A 27,419-nucleotide genomic window follows, 5' to 3' on the forward strand; every position below is an offset into this window, starting at 1 on the left:
GAAGAAAACTGTTTTAGCTGACTGAGGCCAGCATTGCAAAGGGAGAGTCTACAAACTCATCTGCAGTTTAAGTATAGAGGTTGGGAGATAACGATTGGAGTTGTCAGATTCTGGAAGGGGTCACAGTGATAACAGTGGGATCAAAAATCAAGCTGAAAAGCACTAGGAGACGTGGCTGGGTGCAGCAGCAGGACCCCAGGCTGGGCGCCCAGGCTCCTGAGGCAGAGGTGCTGCCAGGTTTTGCAGAACAGATTCAATTGGTTTGTTATTGATGAAGGGTAAGGTATGCAACCCTCAACATGTCAACAATTCTTTAAAGTGCAGACGTAAGAAATTCCAGTTAGAAGTCAGTCCTTTAAATACTATGAATAAAAAAGGTAAATTCATTAATTTTTTCAATAATCTTAAAGACCTCATGTTGTACCATTAATTTGTCCTGAATTATTTCTAGGATTTTTCCCATTACTTTTCTAGACCTTTATTTAAACTACAGTCAGTAGAATTTTACCATCCTACAGCCCCAGACACTCAGTAATAAATCAACCCTTCTTTCCTTATTTGCTTGAAGCTAATGTGACAACAAATAGTCTGTTCACATACATTATTTCTTTGTACTGTGTCATATGCAAATATTTCAATTATTATCCTTTTATCTTTATAATATTTTAACAACATGATACAACATGTTCCTCTGATAAATTGAGTTACATAAAAGCAGTTTCACATCTGCATAATGCTTTAGCAAAACATTCCCTCTATTTCAAGTTAAAATGTGTATTCAGCTTGGGAATATCCCCCTAAAGAAACATAATTTGCCTTATTAAGAAACACTTGTGTATTCTCATAAGTTTCAATTTTATTTATTTATTTTTTAAATAATAATTTTAAGGCATTCTGGACTCCTGCCTGCCCAGGCTGCCCAGGGCTGGCAAAGGTTTGGTTAGTTGAGTTCTGCAGTTAGATTGAGTTGGTTTCTTGTTTATAAAGGATGTAGCTTGAATTCCTTGCACCTTTTATTTTTCCTCTTCTGTGAATATTTTCTGTAACTGGATGCTTATTTTCTAGTATTAATCCGTAGTGGCTTGAGAATGATGGCTTTCCCTCTAAAGCTGGTAGAACCATGAAAACTGATGTTACCCCAGCAGGGTTGATCCAGCTTCGTACCTGTGCAGCGCTGTGTCACCAGCATTTTTTTTAAAGCAGGATTGTTCCGAGGGCCTGCGAGATCCCTGCGCATGATGCAGCCTCACCCTGTGCATGTGGCTGTGTCCTGGTGCCTTGCTCAGACAGGTGGGAGTTGCAGTGCCCGTGGTGGTCACAGGGATGGTGATGGCAGATATGCTGCTGGCAACCTGTGTGCTGGGGTGATGCAGGTGACCCCTGTGTACTGCCCACCCAGGGTGGCTTCCTCAGTGTGAGTTGAGTATCAGGTGCTTAGGGCTGTGTAAAATTACACTGGTTGTATCCTGAAGTATTGGAAGTCTTTTATCCCAATGTGAAAAGCAAAACATGTGAGGGAGGAGTAGGTATGTCTCCCCCTTTCCCAAAGAAAGCGAAAAGAAACACATAATGATAGAAGAATTAATTTCCTTTTAACTCTGGCTGTACTGTCTCAAGGCTTTTTATAAAAAGCCAAATAGCATTACTAAGCATCTATTTGCTGGAGGGGTGTGAAATAGCCAGGTGTGCTTTGTGTATAAGCAAGTGATTGTAGCCTGAAACATCGCTGCAGACGCTTCATGAGTCAGATCATTCATGACTGCAATAACGAGATTATTCATGGTAGGCTCCTCATTGTGACAATGGCCCTTTATTTGAAGTCTGCATTGTATATGTGCTATACTTCGGATTTGCAGATTCTTTCTCTGCTAGAAAACAGCATTGCAGCAGGGAACCGGAAGTGAAAATCGGTGCTGCTAAGTTCAGGGTGTCACTCAGTGCTGGAAATAATTAGGAAGGTTCATAGCTGAGTTAAATGCTGTAACCATGACTTTCATTGGGATGGTACTACTTCCTCTTGGTCTTGAGGTAGGTTTTTTATTTGATGTTTTGTGAGTTGTCCTTTGGTTTTGTGGGTTTTTTTAAACTCTGTCTTCTGATTAGAACTGGTTAAATGCTGCCAAGAGAGTTCTGTTGCTCATGATCATATAAGAGGTATTTTGTCTTGATAGTGAGTCCTTTATGTACACAGCCATTTTGTTTCAGGAAAGGAAGAACAAAACCACAGCATTTCTTTAGTGTTCAGAGTCAAATTAATTTTAAGTTCACCCATATTCTGAATTTTTTTTGTAAAATGATGCTTGTCTCCATTATATTACTTTTATGAGGTCCCTATGGTAAGAGGTGATTATCTCCCAGAGCAAGGTGATGGCGCTTTGTGGTGGAACCATGACCAGACTGTTTTAGACTTAGGTGCTAGAATATGGCTTGGATTTGTCTCCTGTACACCTGGGTGGTCAGGCTGAAGCCAAGGCATGTTGTGCTCCAGATCTTTCCCCCAAGTGGAGCAACCTTGTGTGATCTTCCTGTACCTGGTGCACAGAGCAGCTGGGAAGTTCATCCCCGTGAGGCAGGCTGGGGAGCAGGGGATACTGGAATCCTCCTGCTCTTGAGGAGTCCCACAAAGCTCGCAGGCAGCTCTGGTGGCTGCGCCGAGAGGAAGCAACCTCTGCCACCACTGGAAAGTTGATAATGGTGAGTCAGGGATGACTTCTGGGAAAATGGAGAGACCATCCCAGTGTGGCAGCAGCACCCCAGAGGGAATCACCAGAGTAGAGTTGAAAATAACCGTGTTTCCCATGGAGAGTGTCAGCAGCTTGTAAGGAAAACACAGAGCAAACTCAGTTCTTGAAAAGCACGTCTGAAACTAAAATACTGCTTTTGTTTTTAATTCTTTGATTCCAGCTTTTATCCTTGAAGCTCAGAGGTTTCCTGGTGTTTTCTTTTGAAACTGTGCTGTTTCATGCAAAGCAAACAAGACTAAAATAAATCCAATGCAAGCATTACAGAGACTCTGTCCTCTATTTGGGCATGTGTTTTTTAATTTTCCCCCCCTTTAATTATTATATTCCACAGCAGAAGATTGGATTGTTGTGGATGTTAGCTATGAATTTTGAACTCCAGTGTAAATTTGAATTCCAGGTCATTTTGTTGCAAGTTTGCATAATATTTATATGCTCACTTTCAGAAATAAAAAGGAAGGAGTTATTTGTTTGACAGGAAGAATAAAGCATTTGCTTATTCTGTATTGTGTGGGGTTGTTATGACAGACTTCTTTTGGTTGCACAGCATTCAAATTATTCATCAGTAGGGTAACATTACATTATGTCATCTGTTGGTACTTCTACAAGCAAGTTCATTACTTCATTAAAAGTTTACAGTGATCTGAAAGCCACTTTGTGACAGATATAGTAATAATTATACACATGTGATTTTGTATAGTGTTATACAGATCTACGTTTTGGGCATCCTATAACAAGAAATAAACTACTATTACTCTTGAGAGACTTGCCAGGTAATTGAATATAAAATCTGAATCTTTTACTGAAGTATTTAGGATTTGGATTTTAGCTATTGCAGTTGCAGCTGACAAAAATGCTTCCAGTGTCATTGGGAAGATAATCAAATTGAGTTTACCGAAATGGAGATAAATTTTTTGAGACTGATTTATTTACAAATGAGATTAAATGGGAATGCAATAATACTTTTTCCCCAAAGCAGTTAAAGGGAGCAGTGTTTACTTATTACCTTTTCCACACCTCTACATCAGGGATGTTTAAATTGCAGGTTTTCATTTAGGCTTGAACCATGAGTGTATTTGACCTTGCTGTGATTACATTAACATTCCCTGATGGTGTTGGAAATGTGGCGCATCTTGCTGTTTTTTCCAGTATCTTGGAGAGTGGATTAACCATTCCTAGGTGTCAGGATTGTGCATGACTCTTGGATAGCCATGAAGATGCAGATTGATCTCACAACAAATAGCTGAACAGCCTTTAGTAAATTAACTGAGTAATGCAGATTAATACAGTGTTATCTTGTTATTTACTGCAAAAGATTATTTTTTTGAATGAAAGGAAAAACATAAACTGTTGTCAGTGAACTTTTGACAGTTTTATTAAAAAACTGTTTTCTATGAAAATATATGAATATCTATGAAAATGTATAAAACCTTTCTTGTGACCAGAACTTAATTACCTAGTTTAATAGGTATTAATATAATTTTTACTATGCTATGTTTGAGGAAGCCCTAGGATCTTACATTGGTTATAAGGATTATGAATGTCAGAAAACAGGGTGGGAATGAGGGGCATTGGTTTCTGACGTAGTCCCCCATTTGTAAAAGTGCAAAATGAGCAATAATTATAGTGTGACTATAATGACGTCTAAGGTGCAGTTGTTGGGTTAGGAAAAGGTCTCCTTGGAACTGCTAAGTATCAGATTTCAGTTTTCTTATTTCTTTTTATGTTTTGAGATGTTCACATGTTTGCATTTGAAGTTTTATAGCAAATACCAGGTTTGAGCCTCTTCAGCAGAACTACTGAAGTGTAGTTACTGTGTACACAACAGAGGGTTGTGTACTCCCATTTCCAGTTTCAACAAAACTCTTAAAAGGAATAGTCGCGTGAAAATATTTTCTTTAACTTGTTTGACAGTGCCATTCAAAAATGAGATGTTTTGTACTCCTACTTGCTCAAGCACAACCAGATAATGATAATTCTTAGACCTGTGATTATTAATTGCTAAATTTATTAATAATGGTTCTGTTTCATTCTTGTATGGTAGCTTTCCAAAGCAATCTATGTAGTGAAAGGCAGCCTGCTCATATTTTCTTTTACCACCATTGCAGTCTCCTTTTTCTCTCTTTTTCTTTTTCTTTTTCTTTTTCTTTTTCTCTTTCAACTTTTCCTTTTCCTTCTCCTTTTCCTTTTTTTTCTTTTTTTTTTCTTTTTTGTTTCTATTTTTTTATTTAATTATTGTATAAAAAAGGACATGAAATTTTAATATACAGCCTTGCTAGGGAAGAGAAAGGAGGGAAATAAGACAAATTAGCTTAAAAGCAAATTAAAGTCTAAAATGTAAGTAAAGCACTGAACTGAACTTTGAAACATTTATCTAGATCAGTAACAATTTCCTCTGTGAGCACTGTTAAAAAAAAAAAAAAAAAAAAAAGGAAATCTGTAGTTATTTGCCTAAGGTTGAAGCATATTGCTATCAGATACATGTTGCTGCTATTTATGGACCATTCAGTGGTTAATATGTAACAGTCGTTCTTTATAATGGTCAGTTTATTTGTATCAAAATTTGCTCTTTAAGATCTTCACAAATGTTGAGGAAAGGAGAGATTTATTTTCTTACTGTGGTGGAATTAAAAAAAAAAAAAAACCAAACAAAATCCATTACCACTAAACCTATTTTAGGACTATTTAGTGGAGATTTCTTACACATGCTTTTAACAATACTTTACCCAAAACCCTCTTTTCCACTTCTCTCATTTTTTTCTCAATCTGCAATAACTATGCCCCAAGGGTGTCTTCACTTCCTTCCTAACCTCTCCTGGACTTGAAGTTATTCCACCCATACAGAGAGACCTCAAAATACTTGTCCACTGAAGTACTTCTTCTCAAGACCTCTGGAAATTAGTCTTGCCCTGAGATTGAAGTGGTCTATTGTTCAGCTCAGCACTAAGTAAACAAAGCATCTTCCTATTTAATAGGAATGGAAATGTATTTCCATGCTCATGAACTTCTACAGAGAAATCCATTTGCTCAGTCTTCAGTGTAATATCATTGTTGACACAATTTCTGGATGCTTAGCATCCTTTTTTGACATTACTGGAAGAATATGGAAACGTGGTAAAGGCCAATGCACCACACCATAATAAGTCTGTATTTGCCTGTTTTCCTCTGTCTGAGTAATTCTGACTTTGAACAAGTGATGGTACCATATGAGTGAAATATTTAAAGTTACAAATGTGAAGAGGGGCTGTTTTAACTAGTTTGTCCAGGAGACAATGTTATTAACTCTTCTGCATGTACACAGCCTTCTTAATCATTGAAAATTTCTTAAGGAATTTCTGGGTTAGTGTAAGAGCTAGTGTAAGTATCTTGGTAGGCAGAGTCACAGAAACGTTTTGGAAGCACCCTTTATTCTGGTGGTGTGGCATATGTGGAATCCCCCAGGGGTTACTGTCATTAACTACTCCCACGAGACTCCTGACAGAGGTTTTTCAACACCAAATGTGAATCATGAAACATGCCTTTGATTGACTGCAGCCTCTTGTTTGGGAATGTAATTAATGCCTTGGTTCAGCTGCCAACATGCTGATGCCCAGTGATACTTGAGATGTTGCAGAGGGTGTCCCCCTTGGCCTCCAGCAGTGGCTCTAGAAGGTAGGGTATCTCTGTGGCAGATACCCCATAATGTTGGGGTGGTACTTGGCAATAGGCAGTTGGAAAAAAAGCCCTTCTGTCAGAAGAGCCTCACATTTGAACTCATGTGAGAACATGGGATTTTTTCCATTTTCATCCTTTTGTCTTTCACTTTTTCTCCTGTTATAAATAAAATTTAAATATTTCTGTAAAAGAGGACTAGATTGACAGCAAAGATACCAGCCACTTCTCACAAGGAAAGAATTGTTAGTCTTGGTCTTCATGTTGTGTAACAAAGGCCAAATGATCAAAATGTAGCATTTTTTCTTTAGTCTTTTTGACATGGAGATTAGCAAATCATAAAGTATTTTCTACTTTGGCTGCCTATATCCTCATTATAAAACTGAAGGCTTCTTAGGGCAGTTCAGCAGCACTTTCAAAGCGTTTCCTCTTGGATGAGATCCAGAGGATTCCAGCGTGGTCGTTTTGGCACAGTTGGTTGGTTTTATAAAACAGGTGTCTACATGTGTGTAATAAATCCAGTTATGCTGATTAATCCGAACAGATAATTGAAAAGTATGAGTTACAGTGAGCAAGGCTGGTAATTTACCATGTCAGTAAAGCAGAATATAAGCAGCATTTCTGTAATGTTCAGTAATTCTGTAATTTAACGGCTCCATTGTGTGAGCCATTTTTAAATTCCTGTTCAAGATGTTCTTGATCCAGATGTTCATATATTTTATTTCATTTTATTACTAGCTGTCTTTCAGTTAAAATCTGCAAGACTGATTCTCTTCTTGCTTTACAGTGGTACCAGCCAGTCAGGCTAACCAGCAAAGGTCCATGAGAAAGGATATAAAATTAATGAGGAAGTGGAGAACTGAATCATACACATTAAAAATACATGTGTAGTAAATGAAAATCATCAGTAGGCTAGTATTACCAAAGAGTCACTTTCCCAGGTGATGTTCCAGTCTGTTGTTTGAAACCAAAAAAGCTTTTTAATCCTGCTCATATCACTTACATCAGACTGTTGCTAGTTAAGTTGCTAAGATTCAGCAATATGTCGTATGTTCTGGAAATTTTAGAAAAGCAGACTGGCCATTTGACTATAATGAATTTCATCATTAGCATTGTGATGTTTTGGGCTCTTTTTATACATTTCCTTCCAAAGTTTTGAAGTCTCAGTCCTTATTTCAGATTAATGCATTGAAGTATTGACCTAATTATCACCATATTCACGTGGAGTCCCATGACCTTCAGAGAAAGGTAGAGGATCCTCAATGTTTTATAAAGCTCATAAACAGCTGAAAAAAAATTAAGCTCAAAGGCTATAGCCTCCCTGATACCGTTACTGAATTAAAAAAAGGAAGCATTGCAAGGAGACAGTTATATTACATTTACTAGTTAGCAAAAGTTCTTCTAAGACCCAAAGGATATGGTGTAGTTTGACCTTTGTTCCTAGAGTGTGTGACAGATTTCAAGGGCTGCCTCCAGCTCTGGGAAGAACTAAGACCTGTGATCAAAGATATCAGAGATGCAGAGAGAACTGCTAAAGGAAGTCCTGGATTCTGCAGTGATTTGGGATGTGTGCTGAAGCTGAGGATCAGTCAGTCAGTATCAGTAGATGATTATCTATGTAGTGTAACTGTACCTATAAAGCATATCTGTATTGTATCTGTACATTCAGGATCTATGTATGAGTTGATTATTTAAGGGATGTGGCCTCCATAACTCATCAAATGATAATCCAATCCCTCATTCCTTTAAATGGTCTGTAAAAGTCCAGCATTCTTAAGAGGTCACCTGGAGGAGAGCTGATAAATGGGATTGTAACAGACTCTTTTCCCCTCTTTAAGGTGTTTTTTTCTTTGCACAAGCTCTAAGAATAAGTCTGATCCTGAAGAGATTTTTCCTAAATGCCTTTTGTTCAAGGAACTGCATATATTGTTTCTGTTGCCTCTTTTCCTCCTGCTCAGGATACCTAGCTAGAGCTAAGGGTAGCTTTGGTGAATTAAGAGCTTTTTCACTTTATTTTGAGGCTGTTTTCATCATCATGAGTTTAGGAGCACAAATTCCCTTTAGGATCTGTTCAGTACATTGTCTGAAAAAGTAGATACATGAATCCTCTTCAAACTGGGAATATAATTTCAATTAAAGAACTTCTTTCATGTGCCCTGATGCAATGATTGTTAGTTAATCTAGTTCTCTTAGCTGAGTATTATGGAGGGACTTGAGATCTAAATTCAAATATCTAAAGAGAGTTAGGATCTGTAGATTAAAGGCTTGATGTCCATGCAAAACACCGCGAGAAAAATTTGTGTGTTGTGCTTAGATTCAGCTGTAATTACGTTTTGTGACTAAGAGGAGGAAGGAAGTGTGATTTACGGTGTTGAGATTTGTGATGCTTTCCATTACTTTTCCATAATTCCATTATTTTCATTGGACACTGAAAACAATATTGGAGCTCTTGTATTGTGTGCTGCAAATCTCACCTTGATGAAAGTAATATGGAGAAAGCAAGGAAACCATCATATTGATGACCATGCTTATAAGAGTGTTGTGTGATAATCCATTCCAAATCAAAAACAATGTACAAGTTCATGTTCTTGGTTTGTTTTTTTGGGGTTTTTTTTGTGAAATCTGAAGTTCGAAGATAAACAGCTATTGATTTTTTTTTTGAAGAATTATGTTAAACTCTATACTTACTGCCAAGTGAACACACAAAATAAAAATAAATGAAACATTCATACAAACATTCTGCTTACCATTTCTGTGCTCAGAAAGGTTTCAGTTTTTATTGCCTCTCTCAACCAATATGTAGTGACCCAGCATTTCTGCTGCTGAAGGAGATTGTTTTGTTGTGCTAAATTGATGATACTAATTATTCTACCTGAGATGTTTTCTTGTGTCTCTTCCCCGTCCATTGGTGGTAATGTGGGGTTAGGGCTCCAAGCCTTAGGTGCCTGAACTGCTTGCAGTAAATCTCACAAAATCACAGAATATGCTGAGTTGGAAGGGGCCCACAAGGTCCAACTCTTAGTCCTGTGCAGGACGATCCCCAAGAGTCACCCATGTGGCTGAGAGCATTGTCCAAATGCTTCTTGAACAGATCAGGCTTGGTGCTGTGACTACTTCCCTGGGGAGCCTGTTCCAGTGCCCAAACACCCTCTGGGTGAAGAACATTTTCCTAATATCCAACCTAAACCTCCCTGTCACAGCTTCAGGCTATTCCTTTGGGTCCTGTCACTGGTCACCAGAGAGGAGAGATCAGTGCTTGCCCCTCTCTTCTCATGAGCCTCTTCACCTCAAGAGCATGCACAGGGTGCGTCAGAACATAAGGGTGTGTTATGGTTGTTACGCTTGTAATATCTTGGAGCTTATTTGTGTGAGAATATTGGAGGGTTTATGCCCTTCAGATTGAATATGAGTGGAATGAATGAAGAATTGGATGGCAGTTGAATTGCTTATTCCAACACCAGCTTCCAAGTGTAACTGGATTGAAATGACTCTGCTTCTGGTTTAGAACTAGGAAAGTTTTTAGAAACCTTAACTAAACAGACACAGGGTCTAGATTTATCATCTGGTAAATGGAGAGTAGTGCTATGCTTTTGGCTCATCTGCTGCATATATTCTCCATAGTAATATGACCAATGCAAAAGTAGTTTATAACATGTATTAATGTCTTGTTTTTGCATGGATACAACCTCAAGGTTGCATGTTATCTTTAAAAAGTGAAGGGAGATGGACAGCAGGTATGAGACAGACCAGATTAAGGAAGGACAATGCAGATTTTATTGATGATACCTCCAGTACTCAGAAAGAATTGCACTGGTTTTTGTGGAGTACATACAGTACTAGCAAGACCCTTCATGCCAGCCTTGCCTTGTGATTTTTTCCAGTGGTGATACACACCCTTTTGTACCAGAAGGGAAAGACATTATTTAAATGCTTTACAAATACATGTGAAATACGCAATAAATAAAATCTTGTAAGAGTGCTGCTTAAGGTTATGGTGTTCATATGTCAGCCTCAGCAGAAAAGTCCAATTATGAATTCCCACACAATGAGTGGTTTATGTTATGTGTGCAGTACAGGTATCATAATAGTTTTCTTCTCTTGATGTATTGGTAATTTGCTGAATAGTGGCATGAAGTAGTGATTTGTTTTATGGCTGTCTAAGATCATGGTATAGTGTTAATGCTTCATATTCTTCAGACTGAAATGGTTTGGGTGCCTTCTCTATTTTATTGAGGTCTAGTGCTATACATAAATGTATTTTACCTTACTGATTTATCAGCTTTTCATAATCATATCTGAATGTCTCAAACACCCTCCTATCCCAAATCATTCAGTGTTATAGTCACTCAGACACCATCCTCACAGCTGCCTGTCCTGTATGATCATCTGTGCTTTTGTTCTCTGACAGAAAGTGTAATTAGAGAACCATGATTTAGCTTTTGGGTTGACATACACTTAAAACTTACTACAGTACTCTTTCATCTGCCGCTGTTGTCTTATCCAAGTGTTGTAAGTATCTCTTGTTTTTCTCCAGTTAACTTCCCAGCTCTCTCAGAGGTGAAATGCTCTGTCCATTAGCCATATAAAACGTTGTTGTCTAGGTGGGGAAGAATTATTTCTCTTAGTCAACCTAGTGTGGGAATTTGGAGAGACAGAATGAAATTAATTATCAAGCTTGAATTTTGGCCAAGGTTCTATTAGAGATGAGAGTTACAGTTTATGAATTTCTTTCATTCTTGTGATTATAGGATGAGCAGGAGGGGGACGAGAGTGGGATTTTATGCAAACATAGAAGTTTGGACTCTTGCTGTGGCAACGTGTTTCAGTTGTCATCATGTTAAACTGGACTGTTTTATGTGGCTGTGGCAGGAGAATGGGGGGTAAAAATGATAGCACAGCTTCAAATGAAATTGTTTGCAGGGGAAAAAATGGTTAATTATACATAAATCAAGCTCACAAAAACCAACCAGAGCATGAAAGAGCTACAGTGCATGCCCTCTGCCTTTCACAGACTCTTTCCAATTCACTTGGTGCTTTGTGTTGCTTTTCTGAGGCACTTCTTTTCCCTTTATGTGCACCAACACACATTTTATCATAGTTTGTTGATGGTAACTTTTGGGCCGGATCTAGCAAGTCTCTAGTAGGCTGTTTAGCAATTAGATCAAGTATAAATCAAGAAGTTGCTCTATATTATATTTTAATTTCTCCTCCATGTCTAGAGTTAATTTTTTAGGGAAGGAATAATCACAGAGACAAGTAGTAAGACTGAACACGTCCAGACCCGGAGGGGAGGAGAAGCTATGTGTCCACCAAGGCCACTTTTCTGCTGTATTATTAGGAGCATATGCCACATCAGCCAGCACTAAAGGAAATAGTCTTATGCAATGGAGAAACAGGACAGTAGATGATGTGTCTGTGACAAATACCTCTCTTGTGAATTTTCAGTTGTGTTCCTCTTTATCATTAAAATTGTTCAAATATAGCTTATATAAAAATGATGGAAGAAAGTAATTCAAGGTTCTAACTTTTCAGAATCTCTTACTTTTATGAATTTGTCTTCTTAAATGCATGGTATGCAAAGTCGCAATATGTCTCTAAAATAATAAATAATAATTCACAGAGAATGAGATCTGTTTTTCTTCTAAGGAAATGCTTGCATTCTGAAAAGGTTGTAGGGGTGTGCTGTGTAATGGTTCCACCTTCCTTGTAAAACAAGATGTACTTTGTCCTGTTAAAATTAGAACTACTTAAGAGAAGCCACACTTGCTATGAAATTGCAAATCATCTCTCCTGGGAGAAGGTGATTTTCCTTGCTGAAGGAAAGGTGGCATTATTAAGCACATAATTAATGAAAATAATATTGCCATAAATGGATATTGAAGTTTCTATCTGTGAGAATAAATAATACTGTAGGGGGTAGGAAGAGAAGCAGGGTGCAACTGCACAGACAGTGTTCCTCTCCACCTTCTGCCTTTAGGACTAATTCATCACTTAACCAACTAGTTGTGCAAACTGGAATTCACTGTTGAAAGGAGAACAGGTGAATGAGATAGAAAGTAAGCAGAAAATTGAAAGAAAAAAATCAGTGTATCTTTCAAAGACTAATCACTGGGTACAACCTTGAACCCCCAGTCACAGGAATTTTTCTGCCTTACTTTGTTCCATTTCAATTCCGGGCTGTGGTGTAGTTGCACATCCAGTGCCCTCTCTCTGCTGAGCAACCAGAGAGAAAGCAACAAGAAAGGTCAATAATTAACCAACACTTGGCTACTGATCAAAAATCACAGCAGAAATCAGTGAAAACCATGACAAATTCTGCTGTGCTGAGGCAGATTACCCATCCCACTCTCTGCCCACAGAGGACAGCAGTTCAGGACTGCCCTGTCCTTGCCACTGCCTTCTGACCCTGGGTGTGCTGGCATGGTGCAGCTGTGGTGGAGCAAACTCACCAGGGCAGGGTCCGAGCTGTGGCTGCTCCAAAGGCAGAGGCATGGGGGTTTTGCCCACACGGACTCTGCTGCTACTGTGGCTGGGTAGAAGGTGGTGTGTGCCAGGCTACACAGTGGCTACAGAGTAAACACACAGTTTGACCTTCCAAAGGGTTTTGTTTAATGTTTTGTTCTCAGTCATGATGATGATATCAGTCCTGTGATGACATCAGTCCTGTGTCCTCTCCACAGGACTGATGAAATGAAGTTGTATATAGCTGGATTTGTAAGGAAACGGGGAAGATTTTCAAAGGCATATTTCCTTAAAAAACTCTGTTAGAACTATCCACCTGATTGCTGTAAGAGGTACTTCAGACCATGTTTCTCATTTTTTACATGTATGTTTCTAATCATGGAAACGGGGAGTATTTTTATATATGCGTTAAAAAGCGGGATCTTTTCCTGATTAACAGAGGTTTATTTCTGACTGCAGTTTTGGGGATGTTTCAAGTCTCAATAACAGGATACCTACTTGGAGTGGCCTAAATATTTAGGAGCAGCATGTTTTAGTCAGTATCTGAGAACATTAGCTTTGAGTTGCACATTTCTGACTTCTAAAGTTGTTATATCCTTTTAAGTGCATTTGATTCTTACTTAAGTGCTACACACACACAACACAGAGTTTGCAAAGTCAGGTGCCATACCCCACCCATGACCCTGTTTCTTTTCATCATAAACTCATTATCAGTCAGTGAAATCCTCTTCTTTTTAATCTCTTCTTCAGGGGATCCTACTCTCTTCTGCATAAGTGGTATGGGTCATAAACACTTTCTTTCTCCTCCTCCTCTTTCCAGCAGTTTTTTTCCTGCCAGAATGTGGTTCAGCCTGGTCCTGCTCTATGTGCTGCCTGACCTCCATCCTGGGCAGCAACAGTGCCAGGGAAGGCATTTTACCTTCCTCTCTTTGCATGAAGATAATTCTCGTCAGTGGAACTCAGCATTAAACCAAATATCCAGCACCTCTCCCAAGTTTGCAGGCATTTGGAGTGTCATCATATTTGAACTGATTTTAACTGGCCTGGCAAGAGCCACTTCCCTGATAAAAATGTACTCTCTGCTGTTTAAAACAAGAAGGATATTTGAATTCTTGAAGGAGGAGGTACCAGATAATATTTTCTCATTATAAAACAGTGTCTTTTTTTTTTTTCCCCTGGTTTCTATCTTGGAAATAATTGAACCATTTTGGTTAATGTAAGAAAAAAATAGCCTGAAGCACACATCTAATGTGGAAAGTTTCAGCCCAAACAATTAGTCTGGCAAAATTATAAGGAAGTGAAAATCAGGTTTATGGGAAGCATTGGATAATCCTTAGTAGCAGTTTATGTCACAGCTCCCACCTATGTGTGTTGGATTCACAAGACCACTTTCTTTTCAACTTGCATGCAACTTGCACACACTCTCATCCAGTGTATTCTGCTGAAATGCATATCAATTAAATAATCCACTTAACATGCATAAGAATCACTCTATCTAAACATGACTGCAGCTAATCGCATGTGTTGTTAAACCTGTTAATTGCTTATCATCTGTTTGCGTAGATTGCGTTTTATAACAGCAAATGGAGGACCAAATGCTCAGTTGTCCTTTATAATGGTTCCCGTTAGACATGTTTTAATAATTATAAAAATTTTGTCCATCCTCAAAAACATACAGTAAATTTATCATATAAAAGCTCAGTAATTTAAATGCTATTGTGACACAGAAAGCTGTCTAGCAATTAATGGTTCAGGAAAACAATAAGTTAGTGCAAAGCCTCAGTCTTCATTCTCCTAATACATCATTTTGTTTATTTCCATACTGCGTTGTTCGCAGTGGGAGTCCGAGGAAGCCTTTGGCTGAATATTCTCTACTGCTAGCTAAGAGACTCTGATGTGTTTTCATTACATTTGCCTCACATAATCACTCACTGTTAATTTCGAAAAGCCTTTGATATTTCTGCATGTGTGTGTCCTAAACAATAAGCTGATCCATAATGCAGAGTGATTTATTGCCTTCTGACCTTACACACAGCTTTTCCTTGTGGAAAACAGCTTATGACTCTGGGTGTTAACTGCAGCTTGAGCAGCACAGATAACTTTTTTCCTGTTTGCAGTACCTGCATTCCTAGGCAAGGTCAGTGATCTGGTCAAGTGAGGCTTCTCTGTTTGATGGCCTCTCTTGCCCACATTCCTTATAATAATTTTTTCCCTATATTGAAGTATGCTTTCCAAACCAGCTCAGTGTGTCTGGAGAAGTCTTGGTATTTACTGTGACTACAGCTTGGCTATGCAGTTCATCTAGGCTGAGTGCCCCCAGGACCAGATGGAAAATGCCGGTGTGCTATGGAAAAACAGCAGCAAGCATGAACACCTTTCCTTCAGCTTGTTTGTTTCGATGGCTTCACATTGTGCCTCCAGAACAAGTCTGATGTAAAGGATGCTGGGCAGGAAGGCTGAAGCTTGCCAGGGAGACATGGAGAAGGAAGGTGGTGTGCAGAGAATATTGCCTTAAAGCTTGTAATTTCCAGAGAAGCTGTCTGCAGGAACGCTGTAGGTGTGGAGGAATGATGATCTCGGGAGGTTGCACTGGCTGGGATGGGATATACACCCATTTGTGGGAGGAGTCTTCTCACAACACTGTAGGTAGAACTGTACACATTTAAGTAGCCTAACCGAACCCAGAAAATCATTGCCCAGCATTAGAAAGTTGGATTTAGGAATGTGACTTAGTTCCCAGGTAGATAGAGTAGATACTTGTTGCTTAAGGCACACAGGAGGGAAAGGGTTAGAAGAAAAAAAGTAAACAAAGAGTTTGGAAATTCAGTATCTTTGCACAGGACATATGATCAAAGTCTGCTAGAAACCTCTTGTGAGAGAAAGGACATGCAGTTAAAACAGTCATTTGTTGTTCTTTTGGAAGAAGGTGCCTGACTGAATTCCAAGTGCTAATGGTGAGAGTGGCAGTGGTTACTTCTCTGGTTCTGCTCACTGTCATGGCTTGGCCAGTTTTTCCTCCTCTGTCAGTCTCTTCAAGGTGGGCAGAGCCGAGGAGGATTTTGCTGTAGTATGATGGCACCATGCCTTGCAGTCAGTTCCAGAGTAAATGGAAATAATGGAAAAAGTAATAAGAAGACAGCAGTAGTGGGGCAGGCAGAGAAAAAAAAGAGGGTACACAGGTACTCCCCTGTTCTGTGGGAATGAAGGATCACACCTCAGGGGAGAAGCTGGCTCTCATATGTATGGAGATTTGCCACACACATGCTGATGTGCTGATCATGGTCAGTGACCTCATCCATATGCAGGCCTGGATAGCGCAGTGGTTACAGTTTGCCAGCCAAGGACTGACTCTCTGGAGGAAAATGAAGACTGGCTGTGTTTGGCAGAGAATCCCCACTCTTTGCAGAGTCACTTGGAATCTTGTGAAGGCCATGAATCTTAGAGTCTTTTCTTTGCAGGGCTTTAAAGGCGGATGGCAGATGAAATAAGTTCATCTACCGGTTATTTCATTCCTCAACTAAATCTGCTTTCTATTTGTACCTGCATGAGCTCACTGATTTGCATTCCTGTAATGTGCTCTTTCTCTTTGCTTTTATTTTTTCGGGCTGTCTTTGCTGTGGAGTCCCCAAAATCCAATACCCTACTATGTCCATTGAGACACTGAGGAATGGTGATACCCGTTCCGTGTGCAGGCTGATGGGAATGTCAGCAGTCCCTTGGAAAGGGTCATGACAGTCTGGATCAGCAATATAAGTCTAGGCTGAAGCCTCTGTCCCTGCAGGTGCTCTCAGCTGGATGTGGGGTCATCAAGATGTTTTATGTGAGCTAGGACTTGGTCTGTAACTCAGCGTTTCTGGGCAGGGAAAGGCATGCTAACAGAACTGCTCTTTCCCAGCAGTGCTGCTCAGCCCTGTCCAGGACGTGCCAAGTCCTCATTACCATCTTTTGCCCGCTCTTGACATAGTTCTGGGATGGCAGTGGTTGGTATTTCCATTTAGAGGGACTGATTTTATGTTCCTTTCATAGTTCTGCATCTAGCAGTCCTTGCTAAAGCATACTGTAAGTATACATTAAACTCTTCTGTGGTCCCCACAGCTCTGCAGTAAAGGCAGAACAGCAGATCCCAAGAGACAGAATTTTCCCATAAATTCTTTGCCATGTCTGTTTTCAAATTAACTGGTGATGGATGAGGGGGAAGAGGAGGAAAAAGAATAGCATAATAAAACTCCCCCATTGCATCACTTAAAATTCTCAAGGAATGTTTGTAAAAATCGATGTTGCTTCTCTTCCAGCTGCTGGGAGACACAAGTCTTTAGTCAAAGAAATTCTGATTTTTAGATTTTTTTTTAGCACAGCTTCTTAAATGTCTTTGTGCTGTAATGTGTGTGTGGTGTTACTTTTCTAGCTAAAATAATTGGATAAATTTTGCATATTTTAGGTATATACTAGATAAGCAAATAATAATGGGAAACATGAAAGTATGGTTCACATTAGGAATTAAAAGTTGATGTAATCTGAGTGGGAGCCACATGAGTTTGAATTGTTTGGCTAGTTTAGTTCATGCAATTGGGAAAATAATGCAAAGGAGACATAAGTATGTATGGTACATTTGGTTATTGTGGATAAAGCAGAATATCATCTAAAATTGCGTATTTCTTTTTGTGGTAATCCTTTCCAGTCTTAGGAGGGCAATCAAGATAAAATAAGATCTGTGAACTGCCATTTTCCCTGTAAGCTGTAAAAAACTTATTCTGGTAATTTGTTCATGAGTAGGTGAATGTGGCTCTTTTTATTGTAGTCCTAACTTTCATTTTGAATAAGGTTATTAATCTGGCAAACTGTATTTGATTTGTGTTTCAAAAAAAAACCCCAACTGGTGGATATGTATAGGCCAGATAGGAATAATTTTATCTGAAGATACTAGCTTCTTTAATAACAAGTCATCCCTTTTTCTCAATGTAATTTATCCCACTACTTTTTTCACCCATTTCAACTCTACCAAGGGCTGGTATCCTGAGAAGACCTCCATTCCTTGTGTTTTGTGTCTGACCTCCCAACAGTAGTACTTGTTTACCTAGGGAGATAATTGTTTTCTGGAGCGTATCCAGCTGATAACTTACTTTTTCATTAGACCCCTTTTTCCTATTAGTTTTCCCCTGTTAGTTGATCTGTGTCATTTGATAAAACTAATTAGGTAATAAAAGACTGTTTCTGAGCTCCTCCCTTTAATTTTGGCATGGTGAAATGTACTTCTTGGCACCTTGCTCTTTCCACATAAAGACAGCCTTCAGTTGACAAACAACATTAATCCAAAAGAAAACAAGCCAGTTCACGCATCCTCTCTTGATATATCCTTGTGCCAGAACAAAATAGTTCCTAACAAATTATTTGTACCAAAGATAGTGACATAACCCTGGCTCTGTTTTAGAGTTTTGCAAATGTTTGCAGAGCTTCTCAAGAGGCCAGGCTAAAAATACTCAATGAAACCATTCAGAATTCTACTAAAAGCATTTTGTTTCCTAGGACTTTCCTCCCTTCTGAAAATGCCCTCCCACAGCTGCATGGCATTTATTAGAAAGTGATGAAGGTATAAGATAGGAAATCACATTTTATATTTTATTTTTAAATTTAGGCTAATTTTCAGGCTTCCTTTTTAGATTAAAAAAAAAAAAAAAAGGGATATCTCAATGGAAGGTAAGTTTATTTTTAGGTTCAAGTTGACGTATACTCATCCAATATGGCTGATCAGATTGTCCTTCATGAAAGTTTTCAGTTTGGAGGTTTGAGGTGTCATGATATGCAGCATTTCAAAGAGAGATAGCCAAGAATTGCCGCTTCTTTATGGACAATGACCTCTGCTGCATCCTAATAACATAGGAATTTCCCAAGGATGTGGATGTGGTGTTTTTCTTGATTGCTGCACCCCAGAATAAAGTTCTTCTTCAAAGTTTACTTTGAGAAGAGTATAGAATATGCTATGCTCAGATGTGAGATCTGTAGAAATCACTGTAGTCATTTTCCATTCAGCCTAGAGAAAATCTATCAGATCCAGTGACATTAGACTAACAAAAGGATCTCCACAGTAGCTGTCCTGTGTTTTACACTCAGAAATGTCATCTCTCTTAAAATAATGGCTTCTTCCTGTTTGGTGTTAAATGCAAGCAGTGCTTTGGTCAGGTCTGAAGAACTGTTTTGGTATTAGTTGCATGTTTACTGTGTGTTGTATTTACTTCCATCTCAGAAGGTCTGCCATGGGGATATTCACATTGTGCTTGCAGAGATTTGGAGGATTACATCTTCTGGCATGCAAGAGCCCCAGAATAGCTGCGTATGAAATTTTAAAATTAGCAGTATGATAAACTTGGATAGTACCAGAGTGTGTTAGAAAGTGAGTCATGTGATAAATAAATGATGGAAGTGATAGTGAGAGGCACTTACAACAATAAAAACTGACTGTTTTAAAAACGAAGGGGAAATCGAGGTTTGTACTTTCATTTGTCCTAATTAGATTCAGAAAAGGTTTTGACTTACTTTCTGCCCCTGAAAATTTTTTATTATCTTCTCTAGATGCACTTATAGCCAGTAGTGACTCATGGGCATTCGGCTAAGATGCCTGAGATGGTTATTATCCTGTGGAGCTGCTGCTTTTCCTAACAGGAACAGTCCTGAGATACCGCAGTTTATAACCTACCATGATGTTAACTACGACTTTTATCTAATTTGACTACCATACCTTGTGTCTCAGGCAGAGTTGATTCTGCATTTCTAGCATTGAACATGAAAGCTTTCCAAGAGAATGGCAGTTACCACTGCAAGGGAATTGAAAGCATGGACTAGCCTGCCATTTTGTCAAATCTGATAATTGCTTTTCACACATAAGCAGCTCTGGAAATCCAAACAACCAAGCCTGTTTGTCCTGCGTGCTTTCCTTTAATGTACTGCTCATTTTCACTTTGGATAGTTTCTTTGCCCTCCTGGCTGAAATTCAGTGCCACAAGAAGTCCCTATCAAAGCCTTGCACGAATTGTTCCGGTGCTGTGCTTAGTGGTGCATCAGTGAATTGTATCCTGCATTGTCATGATTTACAGCTTACTGTCAACAAATTTTCCAGGATTATAGACTTTCTAAGAGGTAGAATTGAGAGTCTCTGTATTTATAGGCAGCCCTGTTGGGCCTGGCAGCATGACACTCATTTTCCCACAGGATCCTTTCCCTGTCTGGGCTCTGTGCTGTCCGCCCCTGTTGTAAGTGAAGATGTGGAGCAGTGCCAGAGGTGCTCTTGCCAGCAGGGTTATGGGATCATTTTGGCTTGACCCCAGAAGAAGGGCAACAGATAAGGAACAGAGGAGGCTACAGCCCAGTTTTGAATGGAGTTGCGTTGGTTTCTCTGCCTCAGCTCAATGTTTAGCCGCATTCTCTGCACAGCTGTCAAGATCCGATCCATGGGAAGGGAGAGAGACTGCTTGGCTCACACTGCTGCAGTCCTGTCCTGGGCAGTGCAAAAATAAATGAGGAAGTGCTGTTGAGCAGAAGCACTGCTCTGGATGTCCTGTCAGGAGACAGCATAGCACCTCTACTGCTTTTATGGCAGGACAGGGTGAGAGAACTCACTTGCCTGCTGCTCATTTGTGCTGCCGACAGATGCTGTTTGTACAACTGATGGGAGAAGCAAACCTGTCCATCCCCACCCTCACACTTGAAGACAATGCAGCTTAATATAAACATGTCCTTTTCACTCCTTATTAAAATAAAGCTGTTAACATATTGTGGATTAAACCATTAATATTCACATTTTCACTCATATGGGGTCCACAAATACTATCTATATATGGAATCAAGAGTGCATAGCTGTAGGAGAACTGTGCCTTTACTAGATAACTACTGTGTAGCATTTTCTGAATTCATGAGAAATCCTTCTGCAATGCAGGATTGTTTTTTCTAGTAGGGATTGCTGTTGTGACACTAGATTCTTTTCTGGTTCGACTACATTGTGCTTAGATGATACAATTATTGTTTTGTTGGATTTTTTTTTTTTGAATGGACACATCAGAGAAATGCCTAAACTCATCTGAAAATTATAAGAGCAAAAATCCACCCTATTTTACTGCCATGCTAGTGTGAGCTCTACTGACAGTTCAGCAGTCGATGATGTTTTACAGTGCTTTTGTTTGGTGCTAAAAAAAATTGCTTTCTGATGTATGCCAAAATTATATGGAATATATATAAGAGCTAAAATTGAGTATATCTCTTGCAAAGGAGAATAAAAATTGGAAGGAAAATACACTAAATTGTGGTGTGAGGGGGTTGTGGCAGTGACTTTCTTCTATGCAAAATTTAGGATAAAAGATAAAAAATGCTAAAAGCTAAGTAACATCTGGTACTGGTAAACTGTGTTTGTCTTCAAAGAGCTGTAGGGATTTTCATGGATTTCAAAAGACCCATAAGTGAAAGAGATGATTTGGCTTGACTTGCAGATATTGCTGCCGAAGCAAAGAACTTAAGTAATTGTCCATAGCCAAGCCAAAATGAAATCTGACTCAGGTATTCCTGATCTCTCCCCTTGTTCTCCAGTTGCTTGACTGTCAAGGCAGATTCACACAAAATTGTCAGCAAGTTGTTCCTGATTATTGGGTGTTTTTTTTAGCTGTTAGAAACTTTGGTTCTCTGCAACAGACAACGTTTGTACTACAGATACATGAAAGTGGTTGAGCATGTCTGCTTCTGAATATATTTTATTTTTAGAAACTGCAGAATTTTCCCCTGTTCTTAACCATTTCCTGTGGTTTTAGTCTGGAGCATGATGGATGAAGAAGGCTATTCGTGTGATTAAGGTATTAGAATAGAAACTGTAGGTCCTGGGTTTACAGTTGCAAGTCAGATGTGATGGTCAGTCCCTGAAGTGTAGTAGCAACAAGTGAACTTCCTCATCTGTAAAAGAATATTTGTCCTATTAGAAGTGTGTCGGAGAAGTGAGGCTGCAGTAATATTTTGAAATCCCTGTGGGATCCATGTAGGAAAGTGTCCATAGAAGTGATACTAAATCAGTGAGAGTGTAGAAACAGTGCATTCACCTGTAGTAAGCAGTGAGAGAATTAAGCTAAACAGGAACACGATGCACTGGAAGAAGTGTTGACACATGGAGTTAATTGAGAACAATTAGGTCTGTGTGTAGACAAGATCTACATAGCCCGTTTGAACTGCATGGCATAATGTGAGTAAAGGGTGCAGGATTAGACCTTTTGTTTACAGATTTACCTAATGCTTTAAACTATTTTGATGAATGGTGTTACACAAATGTTAGTCATAATTACTATTTAATTATGCCCACATGTTTACTTTGAACATAGTCCTATGCTTAATATGTAGGAAAGCCGGGATAATGTTGCAGCTTCAGTGTGAGAGCTACTGTTTGCCAAGCAGCGTTTCCCTAATGGCTTCTCCTTCCACGGGATGAAAATGCCTCCCTGGACGGTGAAGTTGCACCAGTTGTGGTATGTGATAGGCAAATAGCTTTCATTAGAATACCTTCAGCTAGAACATTTTGAAATATGCATCTGAGATACAATGCTAACTTATTAGAATTGATGCTATTAAATGTGCTGCTTGTATATAATTTCAAAATACCTGAGATGCCAGTATTTCATTCTGCTTTCATTCAGAGTGCAGAAAGCAAATTTCATAATATAATTTGTAATATAGGAGTGCTACAGAATATCTGTAATTCATGTGTTTCTACTTTAATTTGCATTTAAATGTTTAAACTGTTATAAAAGTGAAGATTCTTTAAACTTTAACCTATTTTTTTTACTCTTAAGCAGAAGGAAGTTGTTCCTTCTTTAACTCTATTTTGAGGTTTTCCTTTGCTCAGATCTTCCATTTCAGCTATTGCAGAGATCTTAAGATAATTTTGTGAGTTTCTACAGATATAAGCAAGAAAGAGCTTAGTGGGGGTTTTTTTTGTATTTTGGGGTTTTTTTTACCCTTTAATTTTTGTTCTTTTTTAAAAGACCCTTACAAGAAATATAATTCTGAAGGGTGTATGGTATATCCTAGGTTGCAAGAGATGGGGTGCTTTCTATCCTATCCTTTTCACAAAGTTAGTGTGGGTGTTTTTTTGAGTGACCAAAGGTAGTGGAGAATATGAGCCTTTTCTTTAGAATGCTTTTAGTGCTTTGAATGGAGATACTTCAGTTCCTCTGTGTGTGGCATTTTACGATGATTGTTGGTGCTACTGGGAGGGGAAAAAAGACCTCTCTTGAGCACAGACTGTGCACATGGACTTCTGTGTGGCACTAACTTCTTTAATTCAACAAATATTAGTCTTTCCTTTATCCCAATACTGGAATATTCTGATTCCTGACTGAGTTACTGAATCCCATATAGTAATTGCAGCTCATATTTTTCTCATTGTTTAAGGCACTTGATCTTCCTTGTGGGCCTCCCCTGACATGCTTGCCCCTGCTCACCACGCTGTAGATTTGTGAGTCTCCTAGTGGTGACAGGCTTAAGGTGACATGACACTTCCCACATGCACCAAAAAAAGCATATATTTCTGTACTTCAGTTTTCCTGAGCACCTGTTTGCTTTGGTAAGAAATTACTTATCCAATACATTTAAAAAGAAAATTAAAATATTCAATCATTCAGAATAAGTGCATGTTTTCTAAGGGGAGGAGGGGAGACTTGCTGATTCCTGCAGGAGAAAATAAGCTTTTTTTAAAGTCTAGGTGTTCAATGTTTACTTAAACTTTCTTTCACATTAAAAACATTCTGTTCTACATGACTGTGTCTACCTGGAAACAAAGTATTTTGGTAGAAGTAATTTATGTTTGATTTGAAAATACTTCTGAGAAGAAGTTTGGTTTTAAAAAATTATTTCACCCCTCCAATTTATTATTTTGGTGTAGAAATTAAGGTAAAAATAACTTGTGAATGCAGTTTCCTTGAGCGGGCTTGAGTTTCTGCATTCCTTTTCCTTTCTCTGTGTTTTTTCCAGCCCGGCCATACAATTGAATGTTTGAATATTGTAGTGTCAACAGCTCCTTGTATTTTCACTTGATACAGTTGAGCAAAAATTTTGACATTCAGCTGAAATGTTTGATGAGCCATTACCAGCATAATTCTGCTTCTTAAGTAAATCTCATCTCAGTGCTTGAAATCTAAATGGATTAATATTTTTAATGTCTTGTTTACAATGCTGCCTATGAAAGCCTGTATTTGTCTACTTGCCAACCTTCCTTCTTGGCCAGGAACCATTCTGGCGTGAATCTCAACGCTGGGCTCCCATCCATTTTCCTTGAGTCTCTCTCTGGTTCCCTCCCTTTTCCTCAGGGGCTCTCTGGAAGATTGTCAGAAGGGCTTTAATTTCTTGAGCAAGTCAGCTTTTTTTGACTCCTAAATATTTCTGCCCCAATCCTGAATTTCAGAGTTTGCCAGCCAACCACAGATGGCTTGCCCTGGTGGTGTTACAAAAAAATACATACATTTTCAGGTTTTTGTTAAAACAAACCTAAAAACAAACCAGTGTTGCCTTTGTAAGTGGGCAGAAAAAGATGCTTAAGAAAAAAGGATCATACAGTGTGTGTATGTGTGTGTGTGTGTGTGTGTGTGTGTGTGTGTGTGTGTGTGACTTGACAGGGTGCCCAGCAGTCATGGTGGAGTAAAGGTGAGCTAGTAGGTAACTCCTAATGTAGATTGTATCCATTATAGCATCCTATACCATTTATACATTTTACCAGCAGAGCCATACTAGCTAGGAATGCCCCGAAGATTACTAAAATTAGGAAAAAACCTCCAAATATGACCAGTGTGGTGGCACTGGTTCAGCTGTGATTGCTGAGTGTCTTCAGGAGTAGGGGGGCTCTTAGAGGAGAGTCTGGGGACGTGGTGAGTGTGACATAAGCTCAAGTGAGAAAGCAGCAAGGTTATTAGAGAGTAGAAACCAGGGGTGTATGATATCAGACTACATTACAGTAAAATTATGCAGCTGTAGGTATGGTGAACCCTCTCTTCTGAGCAGGCCAGCAAATCCTCACTAGTGGTTATTTTGATATGTGATACCCTGATGCTAATCTAAGGAGTTGAACACAAAACCAAAGAAACTCTGGCAACAATGAGAGCCCTTAGCCGAGTGAGAAGCACTTGGCAGTTCCTGCTGCCTTCCTAGAAACAGAGAGTGAGCACAAGCTCCCGCAGTGACAGGGTGCAAGGTTCACGGAGAGGTATGGACAGGTCCCCGCGTGGTCCCCTGAGTCGGGCACATGTGGAAGGAAGAGGTGGTGTCACATCGCAAGACTGAGACTGGTAATCAAACAACTCCCTCAAAGCAACAGCAATTTCTGCTTGGTCTGTCTTGAGGTGGGGCTTTCTGCCTGGTCTGGCATTAGAGGGGAGTGCGGTGGGGTGGCAACTCTGGAGCAGAGCCTGACCAGAGACACATTTTGCCAGCCTGCCCTGCCCCTGGAAGAGTGGGAGCTGCTGCGACCCCGTGGTGGAGGAGAATCCACATTGCCCCCTGCCATCAGTGCAGTGCTGGTCTGTCCCCTGCCTGTGCTCCCTCCCAGGAGCTGGGCTCCAGCCTCCTGGGGAAGGAAGGTCCCTGCGCTGGAGGTGAAGATGAAGGCGCGAGTGAGAGGAGACAGCCAAAGCCCTGCAAGCCTGCCCACGAGACACAGGCGGGCGCCAGCTGCACCCCAGGAATGAGTGAGTGAGTGAATGCATGTGTGTGCGTGTAAGATGCTGATTTCCAAGGAGATTTTAATTTCTGGTTCTTAACATGCCATTTATTTTTGCAAACACGGTGTTACTCAAAATGAGACAGGTTGATGAGACACAATAATCTTGACAATCTTTCATTACAGATATCTGAAGAGTATGAGCATTCTTAATGTTTTATAGACTAGTGTGTCTGACTCTCAGAAATTATAAAAGAAGTATAAATAGCAGGGATAAAGAAAAGGGAAATACGGATTTAATATGTGAAGCAGCCAAATATTTGGCTGCCCTTTATCATTTATTGATCACTCTCTCTGCTGTTCAGAAATTATTTGGAGTCAAGGATTCTCAGATTTTTTTTTAAATCTCCTTGTCTGTCTCAGACACCAGGATTACAAGATGAACATACAAACATGAGTGTGTGAGTTAGGAAACATATCAGTGGAGGTGGCTGTGTGAGCAAGGCTGTATGTAAACAGAAATAAAGTTAATTGGCAGTTTTCTTGTAAGCACGGGCAGCTGAAGTCCTTTTCACTGGAAGAAATTTTCTTTTCCCATTATCCTTCAACATTCTCTTGGAGGGATTGTCTCAAGGGAAGTGAGTGAGTCAGAAAATATGCCAAGTTCATGTCATGGCTGTTTCGGCATTTCTTTCTCTTGCTGGCCTCCAGGAGCTATATTGGCAAGTGTTTTTAAAGGAAATATTGGCACAGGAAGGCCTTATTGTTTATGTCATGAAAGTCTCTTGGCTTCTTCTGCCTTGTTATTTTCTCCCTTAAATGGGGAAATTAGGAGTGGGGGGGACTGAGAAAGGAAAAGAGGAGAGAAGCAGAAACTATTGAGGGTTGCTACCAAAACTCTTCCCCCTACATCAGGATGTATCTTGGTGAGTCCTCTTTTCTTTTTCTCTGTTGCTGCTTTTCAGGCTCTGCTGCAGCCGGTAGATGGGTTTCTAAATGTATAAGTTTCCTCTTTATGCTTTTCAAAATGTGGCACTTAGAGAGCTTTCTGAAAGAAGCCAGCAGTTTTCTGCTGGGCTCTCCTCTGCCAGAGCAGGGCAGGGAGAGGCAAACGGAGAGCCAGCTGGGGTCAGATCACTGCCACCTTCTCACATGCGGATCAGAGCTCTGTGATGGGCTGTGGAGGACATTTCATTAAATGCTTTTCAGTTCTGTGTAAGGTCTGCATACAAAATACAATGTGATTTACAGGAAAGAAATAAAAGTGGGAAGTTCTGCGGGGCAGATGCAGCGGGTACAGAGAGAAACAGTAGTGAGATGGTGCATGGTCAGAAATGCTGCTTGTTAAAAACCAAAGCAGAAAGCAGAAGCATTCCTTCAAATGTGTACACGTTCTTAAAAAAAGTACCAAACCAACAAACCAACCCCCTCCCTCCACCTAAACTTACTCATATGCACTAAGGCAATTTTGGCATAACATAAAAGCACACAAAAAAAGGATTATGTCCAGTGCAGCAACAAAAATTGCTGTAACCTATTACCCTCAAATTAGGTGAGAGTTGGAAAGTCTCTGAGGATGCTTTTAAAGAATTAAATATTAACATTTCAAATAATGTTTCAGTATTTAACATTTTTTTATTTGGAAAGTAGAAAGTTAACTCTCCTTGTGATACATCATGGCAGAAAGTCTGTTTCTAGACCAGGTTCATTTTTATCTATGATATTTGCTTCTCTGGTATTTGTGTATGCAGCTCAAAGATACAGGATAAAAAATTCTTTCAGGTTGATGTAACAAAGGAATGCATTGATGTACAAAAAAAGCATAACCCTATTTCTTCTGGATTTGTTACCACAGAAAAAATAAATTAAAGCAAATGCCTATTTTTTGTGAG

The 27,419-nt window shown here is 39.4% G+C and overlaps 1 protein-coding gene across 10 annotated transcripts in view; it reads left to right on the top strand.

Annotated features, from left to right (window-relative positions):
* The window catches only part of THRB (thyroid hormone receptor beta), a 157,012-nt gene that overhangs the window by 52,944 nt on the left and 76,649 nt on the right, over positions 1–27,419 (top strand). Inside the window, exon 1 of one of the 10 annotated variants that reach the window (XM_042042775.1) lies at positions 25,129–25,156. The exons of 6 other annotated variants lie outside the window; for them this stretch is intronic. The gene's annotated coding sequence lies outside the window, so the exon portion shown is untranslated. Of the gene's footprint in view, positions 1–25,128; positions 25,157–25,532; positions 25,560–26,376; positions 26,454–27,419 lie in introns of those variants that run through there. 3 more of the 10 variants (XM_042042777.1, XM_042042776.1, XM_042042772.1) reach the window with 3 other exon arrangements.

This window comes from Corvus kubaryi, unplaced genomic scaffold (assembly GCF_017639235.1).
Source record: "Corvus kubaryi isolate FWS band 111438036 unplaced genomic scaffold, C.kubaryi_AGA036_p1.0 37398, whole genome shotgun sequence".
NCBI lineage: Eukaryota > Metazoa > Chordata > Aves > Passeriformes > Corvidae > Corvus > Corvus kubaryi.